Genomic DNA, 14,182 nt, shown 5'->3' on the forward strand with positions numbered 1-14,182 from the left:
AGCCCCACGGGCAAGAGTTAGACACGCCCTCCCTCAACTCAACTGCACTGCGCCCTTCCTCGAAGTATTTCAGGTGTCTGAGTGTCTACCTACCTCCCGATTAATCTGGAAGTTCCTCGAGGGCAGGGACAGAATCTCGTCCAGTTTGTGGAGTGACTATGACCCATTCCTTCCCCTCCACTTCCCTCCCAAGGCTCTGCTCACTTTGTGTCCTTAGGCGCGGCCGCCAGGCCCTCGCTTCCCGGGAGTTCAGGGGGCCGTGCCTGGGGAGGGGCCTCCCCAGCGCAGGAATCCTCCTGCCTCCTGCAGCAAGCAGGGAAGGAGGATGGCCGGAGTCACGTAGGGGGCGGCGGAGACGTCTTTTCCGGGGGCCCTAGCAGCCCCTCGGGGCCGGCCGCGTCCCCGGGCCGCGCCAGCATCACCTGAAAGGAACGCGGGGCGTCCGATAAGCGGCCGCCTTTGTCTCGCTTCCTGTTTGTGGCCCTGGGACAAGGCCACGCGGGGAGCCCCAAGGAGCGGCGACTTCCGCGCCGAGACGCACCCCGCTGGAAAAACCCCGTCCTGGAGCCACTCGGCGGGGCGAGGCTGGAACTTTCAAGGACCTTTGTCGGAAACTATGGGAGGCGGGGCAAGGAGGGGGGCCGGGCGCGGCCTCGCCCTTCCTCGCCTGGTTCGGGGCCCAGAGCCCCGGGCCGCCTGACCCGCCCTGGAATGGAAGAGGGTGCGGATCGGGCTGGGAGGCCTCAGTGAGTGCCTCGGCGCCTCCAGCAGCCACCCCTGGTTCTCGTCGGATGTCGATGTCTGCGGATGTGCTCCTGTCAAGAGTGAGGCACACCTCAAGGCCCCACACACCCATGCCCTTGAGCTGTGAGGAAATCCTAGCACAGCCTCTTGCTGTGTGTCCTGGGGCTAGGCGATTCCTTTCCCTGGGCCTAGGGCATGGGTGGTTAGACAGACCTGGCTTTGAAGCCCTGCTCTGTTTGGCTATGTGTGATACTGGACATGTTTTCCATCTTTAGTGGGGGATAATAGTGCTCACCTACCCCCTGGGGTTGGTGGGAGGATTAAATGAGACAAAACATGCTGAGCATTTAGCTTGGTGCTTGGAACTTATTAAGAGCTTAATAATTGGCAACAGCTAGAATCATTTTAAGAAATTGGACTTGATACTGGTAAGGCTGTTCATAGTGAGCTAAACATTTATCATCCAGTGCTTAACCACAAGTTTCAGCCAGCACATTGTTCTGAATGCTTTACATGCATTATCTCATTTAAGACTAAGACAAACAAAACCATTTCTGGAAGCACAGAGTAGCAAATAAGTTGCTTCCAGAAATGGTTTTGTCATACAGTTAATAATTGAGCAGGATTCAAACCCAGGTGTCTAAATTTTCACTCATACTCATCAGCTCTGTATAACTGATGGTGGTAAAAATTGATAGTGATAGTCCAAGGTCCCTCCCCAAGTCATTGACCTGTCAAACTCTTACTCATCCTTCAAAACCCAGCTAAAGTCTTCTTCCCTGGAACTCATCTTCTGGATCTCCAGGAACACTGCACACATTCCTGGCACAGGAATGTGTTGACAACTTCTCTTCCCGTGAAGGGATGGGACAGTAATCTTTCTTTCTTTTTCTGTTTTAGAGACAGTCTCATTCTGTTGCCCTTGGTAGAGTGCTGTAGCATCATAGTTCACAGCAACCTCCAGCTCTTAGGCTTAGACGGTCATCTTGCCTCAGCCTCCTGAGTAGCTGGGTCTACAGGTGCCTGCCACAACACCCGGCTATCTTTCTTTCTTTTTTTTGTTGTTTTTGTGACAGTGCCATGGGGTCATAGCTCACAGCAATCTCAAACTCCTGGGCTCAAGAGATCCTCTTGCCTCAGCTTTGCTACAAGTGCCAGCCACAATGCCCAGCTAGTTTTTAGTGGAGATGGGGTCTCACTCCTGCTCAGGCTGAACTCCTGAGCTCAGGCAATTTACTGCCTTGGCCTCCCAGAATTTTTCTTTTTCTTAATTCCATCCTTTCCTAGACATGAATGTTCAACTTGGGCATTCATTCTAGTTTCCTGTGGGGCTCTGCAGGGTCCCAAAGCACCTGACTCTAATCTCCCAGGGGCTGGTAAGTTACATCACTTCACAAATGCTGAAGCCTTACATCTTCCTGGTATCTTGCCAAACCCACAACCCAGCCTGGTGCCCATTAAGGGAAAGGAATTCCTGCCTATTGAGCCTGCAATGGGTTAGGCCTCACACACTTTAGCTCATTTGATCCTACCTACGTCCCTGGGAGGAATGTATCTCTAGAAACCCAATGTCAACCATCTAGCCAACTCTCAGAATCCAAGGGAGGGGTGGACTTCCCAGTTGTAAGGAGGGCTCGTAGGCCCAAGCCTGGCTGGAACTCATAGCTGCCAGGACATACTTTCTCTGTCTTTCTCTGTCTCTTTTCCCACCTTTCTACACTAACTCTGCCCTGGCGAAAGACACATGGTCAATGACAAAGCCTGAGCCTGCCAGCCCACAGCCACTTTCTCAGTTCTGATTCAAGGCAGAGAAGTCTTCTGATGGGCTTGGCTCCTGTGGGGCAGTCACCTGCGGCCAAGGGGTAGGGTCATGCAAGCCATGACAGCCCTTTTTGAAGTAGCATTTTTTTTTTTGTAGAGACAGAGTCTCACTTATGGCCCTCGGTAGAGTGCCATGGCATCACACAGCTCACAGCAACCTCCAACTCCTGGGCTTAAGCGATTCTCTTGCCTCAGCCTCCTGAGTAGCTGGGACGACAGGCACCCGCCACAACGCCCAGCTATTTTTTGGTTGCAGTTCAGCTGAGGCCGGGTTTGAACCCGCCACCCTCGGTATATGGGGCCCGCGCCTTACCGACTGAGCCACAGGCGCCGCCCTGAAGTAGCATTTTGGAAAGAAAGGGAGGATTGCTGTTCCAGGGGAAAGAAGAAAGTGTGAACAGACACTGAAATGGGTCCACAACAGCTAAGGACTACTCTTACTTCTATTTGACAGATAAGGGGATGGAGTCTCAGGAAGGAGGTGGACTTGTCAGGTCATACAGCTGATAGGAGCTGGAGCTAGATACTCCACTTCATGAAAATCCTGTGGCTCTGCGCAGGTCTTCCAGGAGACTGTAGCATGGTTTCCACCAGGGCTGAGAGGGGATGAGGTGGTGCCAGCTGAGCCCCACTGAAGATATGCACTATGAGTAAGGGCTGTTATTACTCCCTTTTTGCAGGGAGGAAACTGAGACTGGGGCTGGGGTTGGGGGAAGGTGGAGGGACTTGCCCATTGCTAGCAAGTGGTTGGAATTTTATTTGTCATCCAAAACCTGAGCTTTCACTAAGCTCTGTCCAGGTGCCCACGTAGCCACTCTTTAGCTGGTACCCAAGCAGGCTCTTTGGCCTCCAACTCCATGTACAGCTGGCTAGGACCCGAAGTTTGGGGATCATAGAATCTGGTGATCCAGGTGCAGCTGGCAGGAGGGAGGGTTATGTAACTCAGGTGGACCTGGGATGGGGCTGCAGGGAGGTGTCAGGGTCTGCAGAGTCAAGTTCAAAAGCTTCCTTTGGGCTCCCCTGGACAGTCCTCATCCATCGTCTGAGCCCTGCTCTCAGCCCACTTCTTCCATCATAGTCCAGTGTGGCAGCTGTTCTCACTCTATCCTGACGTAGGCTTCTTGAGAACAGGGCTGTGCCTCACTCTCTCTGCTCTCGGTATTGCCTTGGAGCTGTCTGCTGGCAGACAGGGAAGGGAGTGAATGCTATGATACCCAAGGCTTGGCCCAGAGGCTGGTCAGCCTTGGAGGTGGTGCCCCCTGGTGGCTGGATCCACACCTCACTCTGCTGGAGGTGGCCAAGAGCAATCACCTGGGCAGCTTCTCCACCTGATTTCCTGTGGTGACTTCCCTGACTTCATGTTTTCCATACTTTCCCGGACTGAGTCATAACTGCTCAGTGAGGCCTGGCATTGGGGAATAAGCAAAAGGGGCAGAGCGGGGCATGGATCTCAATCTGTCTGACTCCAAAGACCAACTGTGGCCCCCACTCCTTACCTCTCATCCAGCTCTGGCTTTGTGAGGCCAGAACTCACTTCTGGCACTATCCTCCACTTGTGCCTCTATTTGGGCTCCCAATCTCCTCATAGCACACACACACCTCCCTCAGAAAGCCTCTCACTGGGAGCCAGAAAGACTCGGGATCAAGTTCAAAGTCTACTGGACTCCCTGAAGTTCACTTTCCACGCTGAACCTCAGTTTCATGGTCTGTAAAATGGGAACAATGGTTTCTGTTATTTCCATGTGGGATCATCCCTACCCTCAGAATAAAGAAATGGGAGAAACGCGCTTGCCCACTGAGAGAATGAAGAAACTGGTTTCTAATTAATGAGAGCAGAGATGTGAAAAGGGCCTTGCTAACTCTGGGTCATGACAAAGACTCTTTGCTAGGCCCAACTTCATTCAGGCCCCTGAACCTTCTCCTAGGCCTATCTGTGCACTTCCTTGTAAACTCCAGTTTCAGCAAAAGAACCTGATTAGCCAGGTTAGCTAGAACACCACATCCTCCTACCCAATCACCCTCGATATCTGGGCAGGTGTGCCATCCTCCACCATCCTTCAGGTGACGTCTGGTCACCTGTCCTGTTTTCAGCAAGAATCCTGCCAGGTCATTTTAGCCAGAACTTCTGTTACCCCAGATGTTTCCTCTTAGCAATTTTCATCCACTGATCCCTCCCTTAGCTGTCATCCCCTCCTGCCTGTGCTGTTTTCAGAGGTGGGCCCAGTCTCTCCTCCCACTGCAAGACCCTGCTGCGGGGGTCCCTGTACCTACACTGGTGATCCTGGTAAAGTCTTCCTTACATGTGTTAACAAGTATCACTGAATAATTTTTTTCTCTAACAGTCTTGTAGAAGTTGATGGGCACCACAGTGAAAGTATTAACCCAATTAAAGTAGTAAAGTATCCAGAAAGGTGGGTCCCTGTGATCCTGAGATGCTAAGTATTGTTCCGGGAGAGGCAGCTCTGGCCATGGGATCAGTGGCCAACCTTTGCCTTGTGTTGAGAAGGACATGGGTATAGGGGATGTGTGTGTGTGGGTGTTGCTGATGGACTTTGAGTAGCATCCTCATGGAAGGCTGGTGATCTGGAGACATGGGTGTAGGTGGGCTGTCTTACCCTGGGGCCATAAACCGAGGTTTCGGCTTCCTAGTCCATGCCTTTGGGGCTGGGCAGATTCAGGAGTAAGCATGTAATGGAGAGTGCACATGTGTCTAAGGGCATTCAGAATCAATGACTTTTGGAAACACAGATGCCAGCCTGCATCACAGAGGGTCTCAACAGGAAACAGATGGTGAACTGTAATTAGGAGAATTTGTGCAGAGTTTATTTTCTTTTTTTTCTTCTTTTTTTTGTTGCAGTTTGGCTGAGGCCGGGTTTGAACCCGCCACCCTCAGTATATGGGGCCGGAGCCCTAGTCACTGAGCCATAGGCACCACCCAAAGTGCAGAGTTTATTTTCTTTTTTTTTTTTTTTTTTGTAGAGACAGAGTCTCACTTTATGACCCTTGGTAGAGTGCCGTGGCCTCACACGGCTCACAGCAACCTCCAACTCCTGGGCTTAAGCGATTCTCTTGCCTCAGCCTCCCGAGTAGCTGGGACTACAGGCGCCCGCCACAACACCCGGCTATTTTTTGGTTGCAGTTTGGCCGGGGCCGGGTTTGAACCCGTCACCCTCGGTATATGGGGCCGGCGCCCTACCGACTGAGCCATAGGCGCCGCCCGTGCAGAGTTTATTTTCAAAAGGACTAATGACAAAGCAGGGGGTGAGGGGGTCAAAAGAGAGAGGGCAGGACTCTGGGGTTAACAGCAGCAGGGCTAAGGGAAGGGAGCAGCCAGCAGAGGTCCAAAGCAGAGAGTCATTTAAAGCAGAGGTCACCAGCCAGAGAAAGAGCTGGAGAGTGAATACCTCACCCTCACTCTCTTCCTCCCTCTCATCTCCCACTAGCCTCCCCATCTACCAAGTCCCTCAGGGCAAGGAGCACAGCTTTGGACTTTTACATGGACAAGAAATAAAATTCCATCTTATTTAAACCACTATTTTTTGGGGGGGGGCGGGGCGCTGGGGCAGTGGCTCACACCTGTAATCCCAGCACTTTGAGAGGCAGAGGGGTTGCATTGCTTGAGCTCAGGAGTTGGAGACCAGCCTGAGCAAGAGTGAGACCCCTCATCTCTAAAAATAGCTGGATGCTGTGGCAGGCGCCTGTAGTCTCAGCCACTCAGAGGATCGCTTGAGCCCAAGAGTTTGAGTTTGCTGTGAGCTATGACGCCGAGGGTGATAAAGTAAAAAAAACAACAAAAAAAGCCCCCAAAAACCCACTTTTTTTTAAGGGTCTTTTATAACAGCAGCTATACTCATAACCTAACTAATACATTCCTAACAGGAAACATCTACCAATAAAGATGGAATAATCATGAACTTATACGTATCTGGTAGTACATATTTATTTTGGTGAAATATGTAAAGCAAGTCTGGCAGAATTGCGAGAGAAAGTTGCAAGTCTACAAAGTGGGGAATTTTTTTAAATGAATTTTCTTAAAATTCATGGATCAAGTAGCAAAACATTAGTAAGGATACAGAAATTCTAACAATGTAATTAAAGAGATTGATTGACTAGATAAACATAAAGTTTATACCCCCTTCCTTCCCTATACCCATTGTTTTCTAGCTCACGTGGAACATTAAAAAAACAAAAACTGCATACATGGCAATAAAGGAAGTCTAAAATTTGTTCAAAGAATTAATCATTCAGTCACATTCTCTCATCCTAATATAATAAAATTAGAAACCAACAATGAAAGTTGGCCAAGGAAATCCAATAAAACTTAAAAACTCATTTCTAAATAATTCATGAGGTAAGAAGAAAATTATAATGGAAATTACAAGATATTTAAAACCTAATAACAATAAGCTAAAGTGGAACTTGGAGGAAAAATTATAGCCTTGAATGCATTTATTAAAAACAGGAAAAACTGGCAAGAAATGAATTAAGCATCCACTCAAGACACCAGGAAGAGATAATCAGAAGACCCAAAGAGAGTGAAAGAAAGGAAATAATAAAAATAAAGCAGAATACAATGATAGAAAAACAACACAAAGTCGAGTTAATTATTTTAAAAGCCTTCATCAAATAAACAAATCATTAGCACAAAATACAATATTGGGAACAAAGAGGATATGACTAGAGATGCAATCAAGGTTCTAAAAACTCCTTAGAAAACATAGTGGGAGCCTATGGTTTTGGCAAGATGTCAGATAATATGGAAAACCTAGGTAATAAACTCAGAACGAAGAAGTGGCTTGTAAGAAGTAAAGAGCAGAGCAGCGCCTGTGGCTCAGTGGGTAGAGGGCTGGCCCCATATGCCGAGCATGGCAGGTTCGAACCCAGCCATGGCCAAACTGCAACAACAAAAAAAAATAGCCGGGCGTTGTGGCGGGCGCCTATAGTCCCAGCTACTCAGGAGCTGAGGCAGGAGAACCGCCTAAGCCCAGGAGTTGGAGGTTGCTGTGAGCTGTGATGGCACAGCACTCTACTGAGGGTGATAAAGTGAGACTCTGTCTCTAAATAAAAAAAAAAAAGTAAAGAGCAAACAAAAAAAAAATTAGTAAATGTGGAACATTCAACCAAACATAGACATTTATTTAAATTTTTTTTTTTTTTTTTTGTAGAAACAGTCTCACTTTATCACCCTCAGTAGAGTGCCGTGGCATCACGCAACTCACAGCAACCTCCAACTTCTGGGCTTAGGTGATTCTCTTGCCTCAGCCTCCCAAGTAGCTGGGACTACAGGCGCCCACCACAACGCCAGGCTATTTTTTTGTTGCAGTTTGGCCCGAGCCGGGCTTGAACCCACCACCCTTGTATCCGCCACCCTCGGTATATGGGGCCGGCGCCCTACCCACTGAGCCACAGGCGCTGCCTGCAAGCACAGACTTTATAGGAAATAATTTGTAAAGGCTGATTAAAAAGAACAACAAAGCACTATTGGAAAACTGGAAAACAATATAATGACAGGCAGTAAACTATGAGGAGAATTCAAAAGCATTCTAAGATTGTTCTAGAGATAGATACTGATTAACTTCAGACTTTGTTAACTGAAGTATACATGTTGAAAATTTAAAGATGACGAACAAAGGAATGGAAAGATAGGGCGGCGCCTGTGGCTCAGTGGGCAGGAAGCCGGCCCATATACTGAGGGTGGCAGATTCAAACCCAGCTCCGGCCAAATGCAACAAAAAATAGCCGGATGTTGTGGTGGGCGCCTGTAGTTCCAGCTACTCGGCAGGCTGAGGCAAGAGAATCGCCTAAGCCCAGGAGCTGAAGGATGCTTGTGAGCTGTGATGCTGCGGCACTCTACCGAGTTCGATAAAGTGAGACTCTGTCTCTACAAAAAAAAAAAAAGAAAGAAAGAAAGAAAGAAAAGGAATAGATGGAGAATGTATTCTGAGCCGAAATCAAGAAAGCAAAGGGGGTGAAGAAAATCTAAAATCTAATCAACCTACCACCAGGAAATGATAAATAAAAGAAGCAACAAAAACTCAGTGTAGTCACTAGTTGTCAAGATGGCTCCAGTGATCCCTGACTCTGGGGACCCACACCCTTGTGTGGTCCTGTCTCATGATGTGCCGCCTGGACTTAGTGACTTGTTTCTGTTCAATAGAATATGCTAGAACGGCCTTAGGAAGCAAGGCTGGTTTTCTGGGCACCAGCCTCAGAAGGGTCCCATGTTTGGTTTAATGCTCTGCTCTTGCCAACTTGAAATTCTTAATACTGCTTTAACAATGAGCCCCACAAAGTATGTAGCCTGTCTTGTCCCTGAGATCTGGTTATAAATAGAGTTACCAGATAATATGTAGAAAACCTAGGGAAATTTAAATTTCAAAATGGCAGGCAATTAATAATAATAATTATTTTTTGAGACACAGTCTTACTCAGTCGTCCTCAGAAGAGTGCCTTGGAGTCACAGCTCACAGCAACCTCAAACTCCTGGGCTTGAGCGATCCTTTTGCCTCAGCCTCCTGAGTAGCTGGGACTACAGGTGCCTGTCACAGAATAGAAAAACTAGCCCATTTTTAGTAGAGATGGGGGCCTCACTTTTGTTCAGGCTGGTCTTGAACTCCTGAGCTCAAGCAATCCACCGACTTTGGCCTCCCAGAATGCTAGGATTAGAGCCACCATGCACGGCCATGATTAATAATTTTTTAGCATAAATGTGTCCCATGCAAATATTGAAATAGTCTCCGAAATTAAAATTTAAATGGGTATCCTGTATTGTTATTGTTGAATCTGGTGACCTTATTAGAAAAGGCCTGTGGCTTCCTTTTTGCTTGTGTTCGCTCTACCTGTTCACTCTACTCATGCTGGGAAAGCCATGCAGTCAGCAGCCCTAAAGAGGGGCCTGTGTGGCCAGAATCTGAAGTCTCCTGTCCTGTATGAATGAACTGAATGTGGATGCAGAGCCTCACAGACCCTTCAGCCAGCTGCAGCCCTGGCTGACAGCTTGACCTCATCTTCAGAGAGAGTCTGAGCCACAACTTCCTAGACCAGACGCAGCTCCCAGATTCCCAACCCTAAGAAACTGTGTGAGATAATAAGTGTTGTTTTGAGTTGTTTGGTTGGGGGTCATTTGTTACCCAGCAATACTTAAATGTTGGTAATACACATTGCAAATGAAAAACACAAAATAAAATGCTAGAAATAAATTTTTTCAAGCTATAAGGTCTCTGTTGCCCAGGCTAGAGTGCAGTACAGTGGTGCAGTCAGAGCTCACAGCAGCCTCAAACTCCTAGGCTCCAACAATCCTCCTGCCTCAGCCTCCCAAGTAGCTGAGACTGCAGGCATGCACCACCATGCCTAGCTTTTAGGAACATTTTGTTTTGTAGAAACATGGTCTTGCTATGTCACCCAGGCTGGTCTCAGATTCATTTCTGGCCTAAAGCAATCCTTCTAAGGAGCGAGGATTATAAGCGTGAGCCACCACAGCTAGCTAGAAGGAAGTTTTAAAATGCTAATGGTCACCAAAAATGTAAATGGAGCATGTCCACCAGTTAACACATTATCAGGATGAATGAAAACACACAACCCAGCTATCTGCTATTCATGAGAGAAATCTAAAATAAAAATGTGGACAAATCGAAAGATCTCCCAGCTATGACTGACATGTCCCTTGTACTCTATTGTGGGATCCTAATTGTCTTCAGGCAACAGGCAAAAAATCTGCTGGTCCCAGGAGGGATATCTCTCCCTCAGTCTCAGTTTATTTCTTTTATTTATTTCTTTTTTAAATTTTGCTTTCAATTTCAGCTGGCTTCACTCATCTTAGTTTGAAGTTTTTTTTTTTTTTTTCCTTTCTTCTTTTAACGATTCTCTTGCCCTTTGCCTCCCAAGTAGCTGGGATTACAGGCGCCCACCACAATGCCCGGATTTTTTTTTTTTTTTTTTTTTTGATAGAGAAGGGGTCTCATTCTGGCTCACTCCAGCTCATGTTGGTCTCGAACCTCGAGCTCAGGAAGTCCACCCACCTTGGCCTCCCACAGCGCTAGGACTATAGGCGTGAGCCACCACGCCCGGCCCAGTATATTTCTTGTAATGGAAAAGTTCCAGCCTCACAGGATGAACATAATTTGTTCTAAGCCAGTCATGGAATCTCATTTCTCTTGGTCAGTGATTAGGGAAAAGGTGCTCATGGAACCTAGTTTTGGAAACTGAGATGTAAAGGGAAATCTTCTGGGAAGCATTTCCTCCCTTTTCCAGTCTTTGGTACATGAACACAATGCCTGAAAGTGCCCGGGTTTTTTGCAGTCTTGGCGTGACAAGCATCAGCACAAAGGCCCATGAGCTAATGCTGATAATGAGGAATTTCCAGCAAGCCTGGGCACCTGGTGGCTTCACAGAATAGCTAAGATAATGCCAGCAATGGCCTAACTCTGGCATTGTTGTTATTTTAAGAAAACATACCCCAGTTTGTTTGAGCCACTATTTTTTTATTTTTATTTGCGGTTATTTTTTTTGGCCGGGACTGGGTTTGAACCCACCACCTCCTGTATATGGGGCCAGCACCCTACTCCTTTGAGCCACAGGCGCCCCCCATGTTTCAGCCACTTTTGTTACAAGCAGCTAAATACATTCCCGATGGACACATCAGGCAAGCAAAAGAAAGCTGGTGCCATGAACAGGGAACATGTTAAGAGGGAGATACAATATTGAACTTCTTTGACTCTCACAGCATAGCCCTCAGATTATATAAAAGTCAGCAAACTTTTCCTATAGAAGGATAGATAGGCGGCACCTGAAGCTCAGACGTTAGGGCACTGGCCACATACACTGAGGCTGCTGGGTTCGAACCCGGCCCGGACCAGCTAAACAACAATTGCAACTGCAACAACAACAACAACAAAAAATAGCTGGGCATTGTGGCGGGCGCCTGTAGCTACTTGGGAGGCTGAGACAAGAGAATTGCTTAAGCCCAAGAGTTTGAGGTTGCTGTGAGCTATGACGCCACAGCACTCTACCCAGGGTGACAAAAAAAAAAAAAAAAAAGGGATCAATAGTAAATATTTTAGACTAGGTCATACATTCTCTGTCTCACTTCAACCTTACCATTATAGTGAGAAATTAGTTATAGATAATACATGAACAAAAGAACATGGATGTGTTCCAGTAAACCTGATTTACAAAAATAAGGGGCAGGCCAAATGTGGCCCACAGACTGTAGGCAAAACTAGAGATAATTCCAAAGAGGATAGATCTATGATCTTTGTAGGAGTTTTTTTTTTCCGAAACAGTCTCTCTATGTTGCCCTCGGTAGAGTGCTGTGGCATCACAGCTTACAGCAACCTCAAACTCCTGGGCATAAGCGATTCTCTTGCTTCAGCCTCCCAAGTAGCTGGGACTACAGGCGCCCGCCACAACGCCCAGCTATTTTTTGGTTGTAGTTGTCATTGTTGTTTGGCAGGCCCGGACTGGGTTTGAACCTGCCAGCTCTGGTGTATGTGGCTGGTGCCCTAGCTACTGAGCTACAGGCGCTGAGCTTCTTTGTAGGAGTTTTTTTGTTTGTTTGTTTTTGCAGTTTCTGGCCTGGGCTGGGTTTGAACCCGCCACCTCCAGCATATGGGGCCAGCGGCCTTTGAGCCACAGGCGCCGCCCCTCTTTGTAGGAGTTTTATCTTTCTTCCTTTCATAGTTACTAAATCAAATAGCCCGAGGCCAGGCGCTGTGGCTCATGCCTGCAATCCTGGCATGTGGGAGGCCGAGATGGGTGGATTGCCTAAGTCACAGGTTTGAGACCAGCCTGAGGCAGAGCAAGATCTCGTCTCTAAAAATAGCTGGGCATTGTAGTCCCAGGTGGGCGACTGTAGTCCCCAGCTACTCTGGAGAGAATTGCTTGAGCCCGAGAGTTGGAGGTTGCTATGAGCTGTGATGCCATGGCACTCTACCGAGGGTGGCAAAGTAAGACTCTGTCTAAAAAAAAAAATTAAATCAAACACCTACAAGATTAGTAAAATATGTAGAATAATTGAATAACACAGTTAAGGAGCTTGATCAAACAATTAGAAAATTGACATTAGTTTCATTGTAATAAGGGAACATTTACAAAAATTGATCACATACTAGGTGAAACAAGTCTGCCCACAGAGTGAAGAATTGATATTATATAGGCCACTTTCTCTCTCTCTTTTTTTTGAGACAGAGTCTCACTTTGTAGCCTTTGGTAGAGTGCCATGGGATCATAGCTCACAGCAATCTCAAATTCTTGGGCTCAAGCGATTCTCTTGCCTCAGCCTCCCAAGTAGCTGGGACTACAGGCGCTCACCACAACGCCTGGCTATCTTTTTAGAGATGGGGTCTCTGTAGGGTGGTGCCTGTGGCTCAAAGGGGTAGGGTGCCAGTCCCGTATGCCAGGAGGTGGTGGGTTCAAACCCAGCCCCAGCCAAAAACCACACACACACACAAAAAAAATAGAGACAGGGTCTCACCCTTGCTCAGGCTGGTCTCAAACTTGTGAGCTCAAGCAGTCCACCTGCCTTGGCCTCCCAGAGTGCTAGGATTACAGATGTGAGCCACTGTGCTTGGCCTCTAACATACTGTGTTTTCAAAACCTTTTTATTGTGAAATATGATGAGCATATTTGATATGGAAAAACATATCAAATATAATTGTAGTAAAGCTTAAATAATAATTATAAAGCAAACATTTATGTAACCCCCCTCCCCAGGTTCTAAAGTAGAAGAAGGTCAATACTCTCAGAAGGTCTTCAGATATTCCCTCTTCATAATTCTTTTTTTTTGGAGACTTACTCTGTGGCCCACACTACAGTGTCAATGATGTCATTATAGCTCACAGCAACCTGAACCTCTTGGGCTCAAGGGATCCTCTTGCCTCAGCTTCCCTAGTAGCTGGGACTACAAGCACCCATCACAATGCCCGGCTAGTTTTTCTATTTTTAGTAGAGAGGGAATCTGGCTACTCTATTTTTAGTAGAGTTTGGGTCTAGCTTTTCTATTTTTAGTAGAGATGGGGGCCTTACTTTTATTCAGGCTGGTCTTGAACTTGTGAGCTAAAGCGATCCACCTGCCTTGGCCTCCCGGAGTGCTAGAATTATAGGTGTGAGTCAATGCAGCTGGCCTCCTTCATAATTCTTTATCTTCTCTTATAGAGGAAACCACTGACCTGACTTTATGGTAATTATTGTATTGTTTTTTTTTTATTAGTTTTACTATTCCATTGCATAAATATACCACAATTTATTTATATATCTTTTTCTTCTCCTTCTTTTTTTAGAGACAGCGTCTCTCTCTGTCACCCAGGCTAGAGTACAGCGGCCCAATCATAGCTCACTATGACCTCACATTCCTGGTCTCAAGCAATCCTACTATATCAGCTTTACATTCTTCTACTGATGGGCATCTGATTGTTTTCAGCTTGTGGCTATTACTACATTGTTTCCAACCTGTCATTTAACACAGCCACTGTGCTCACTTTCTTTTTTGAACAATTTCAGTCTTGTTTATTTTCTAGTATCTCTAGTTGTTTTCACATGTGCCTGATCAGTTTTGATGGCATCCTTTTGCTTGTTCATTTTTGTAATTCTACATTAAGTTTCTTAAAACATTTAATACAAA

Source organism: Nycticebus coucang, chromosome 22 (assembly GCF_027406575.1).
Source record: "Nycticebus coucang isolate mNycCou1 chromosome 22, mNycCou1.pri, whole genome shotgun sequence".
Classification (NCBI taxonomy): domain Eukaryota; kingdom Metazoa; phylum Chordata; class Mammalia; order Primates; family Lorisidae; genus Nycticebus; species Nycticebus coucang.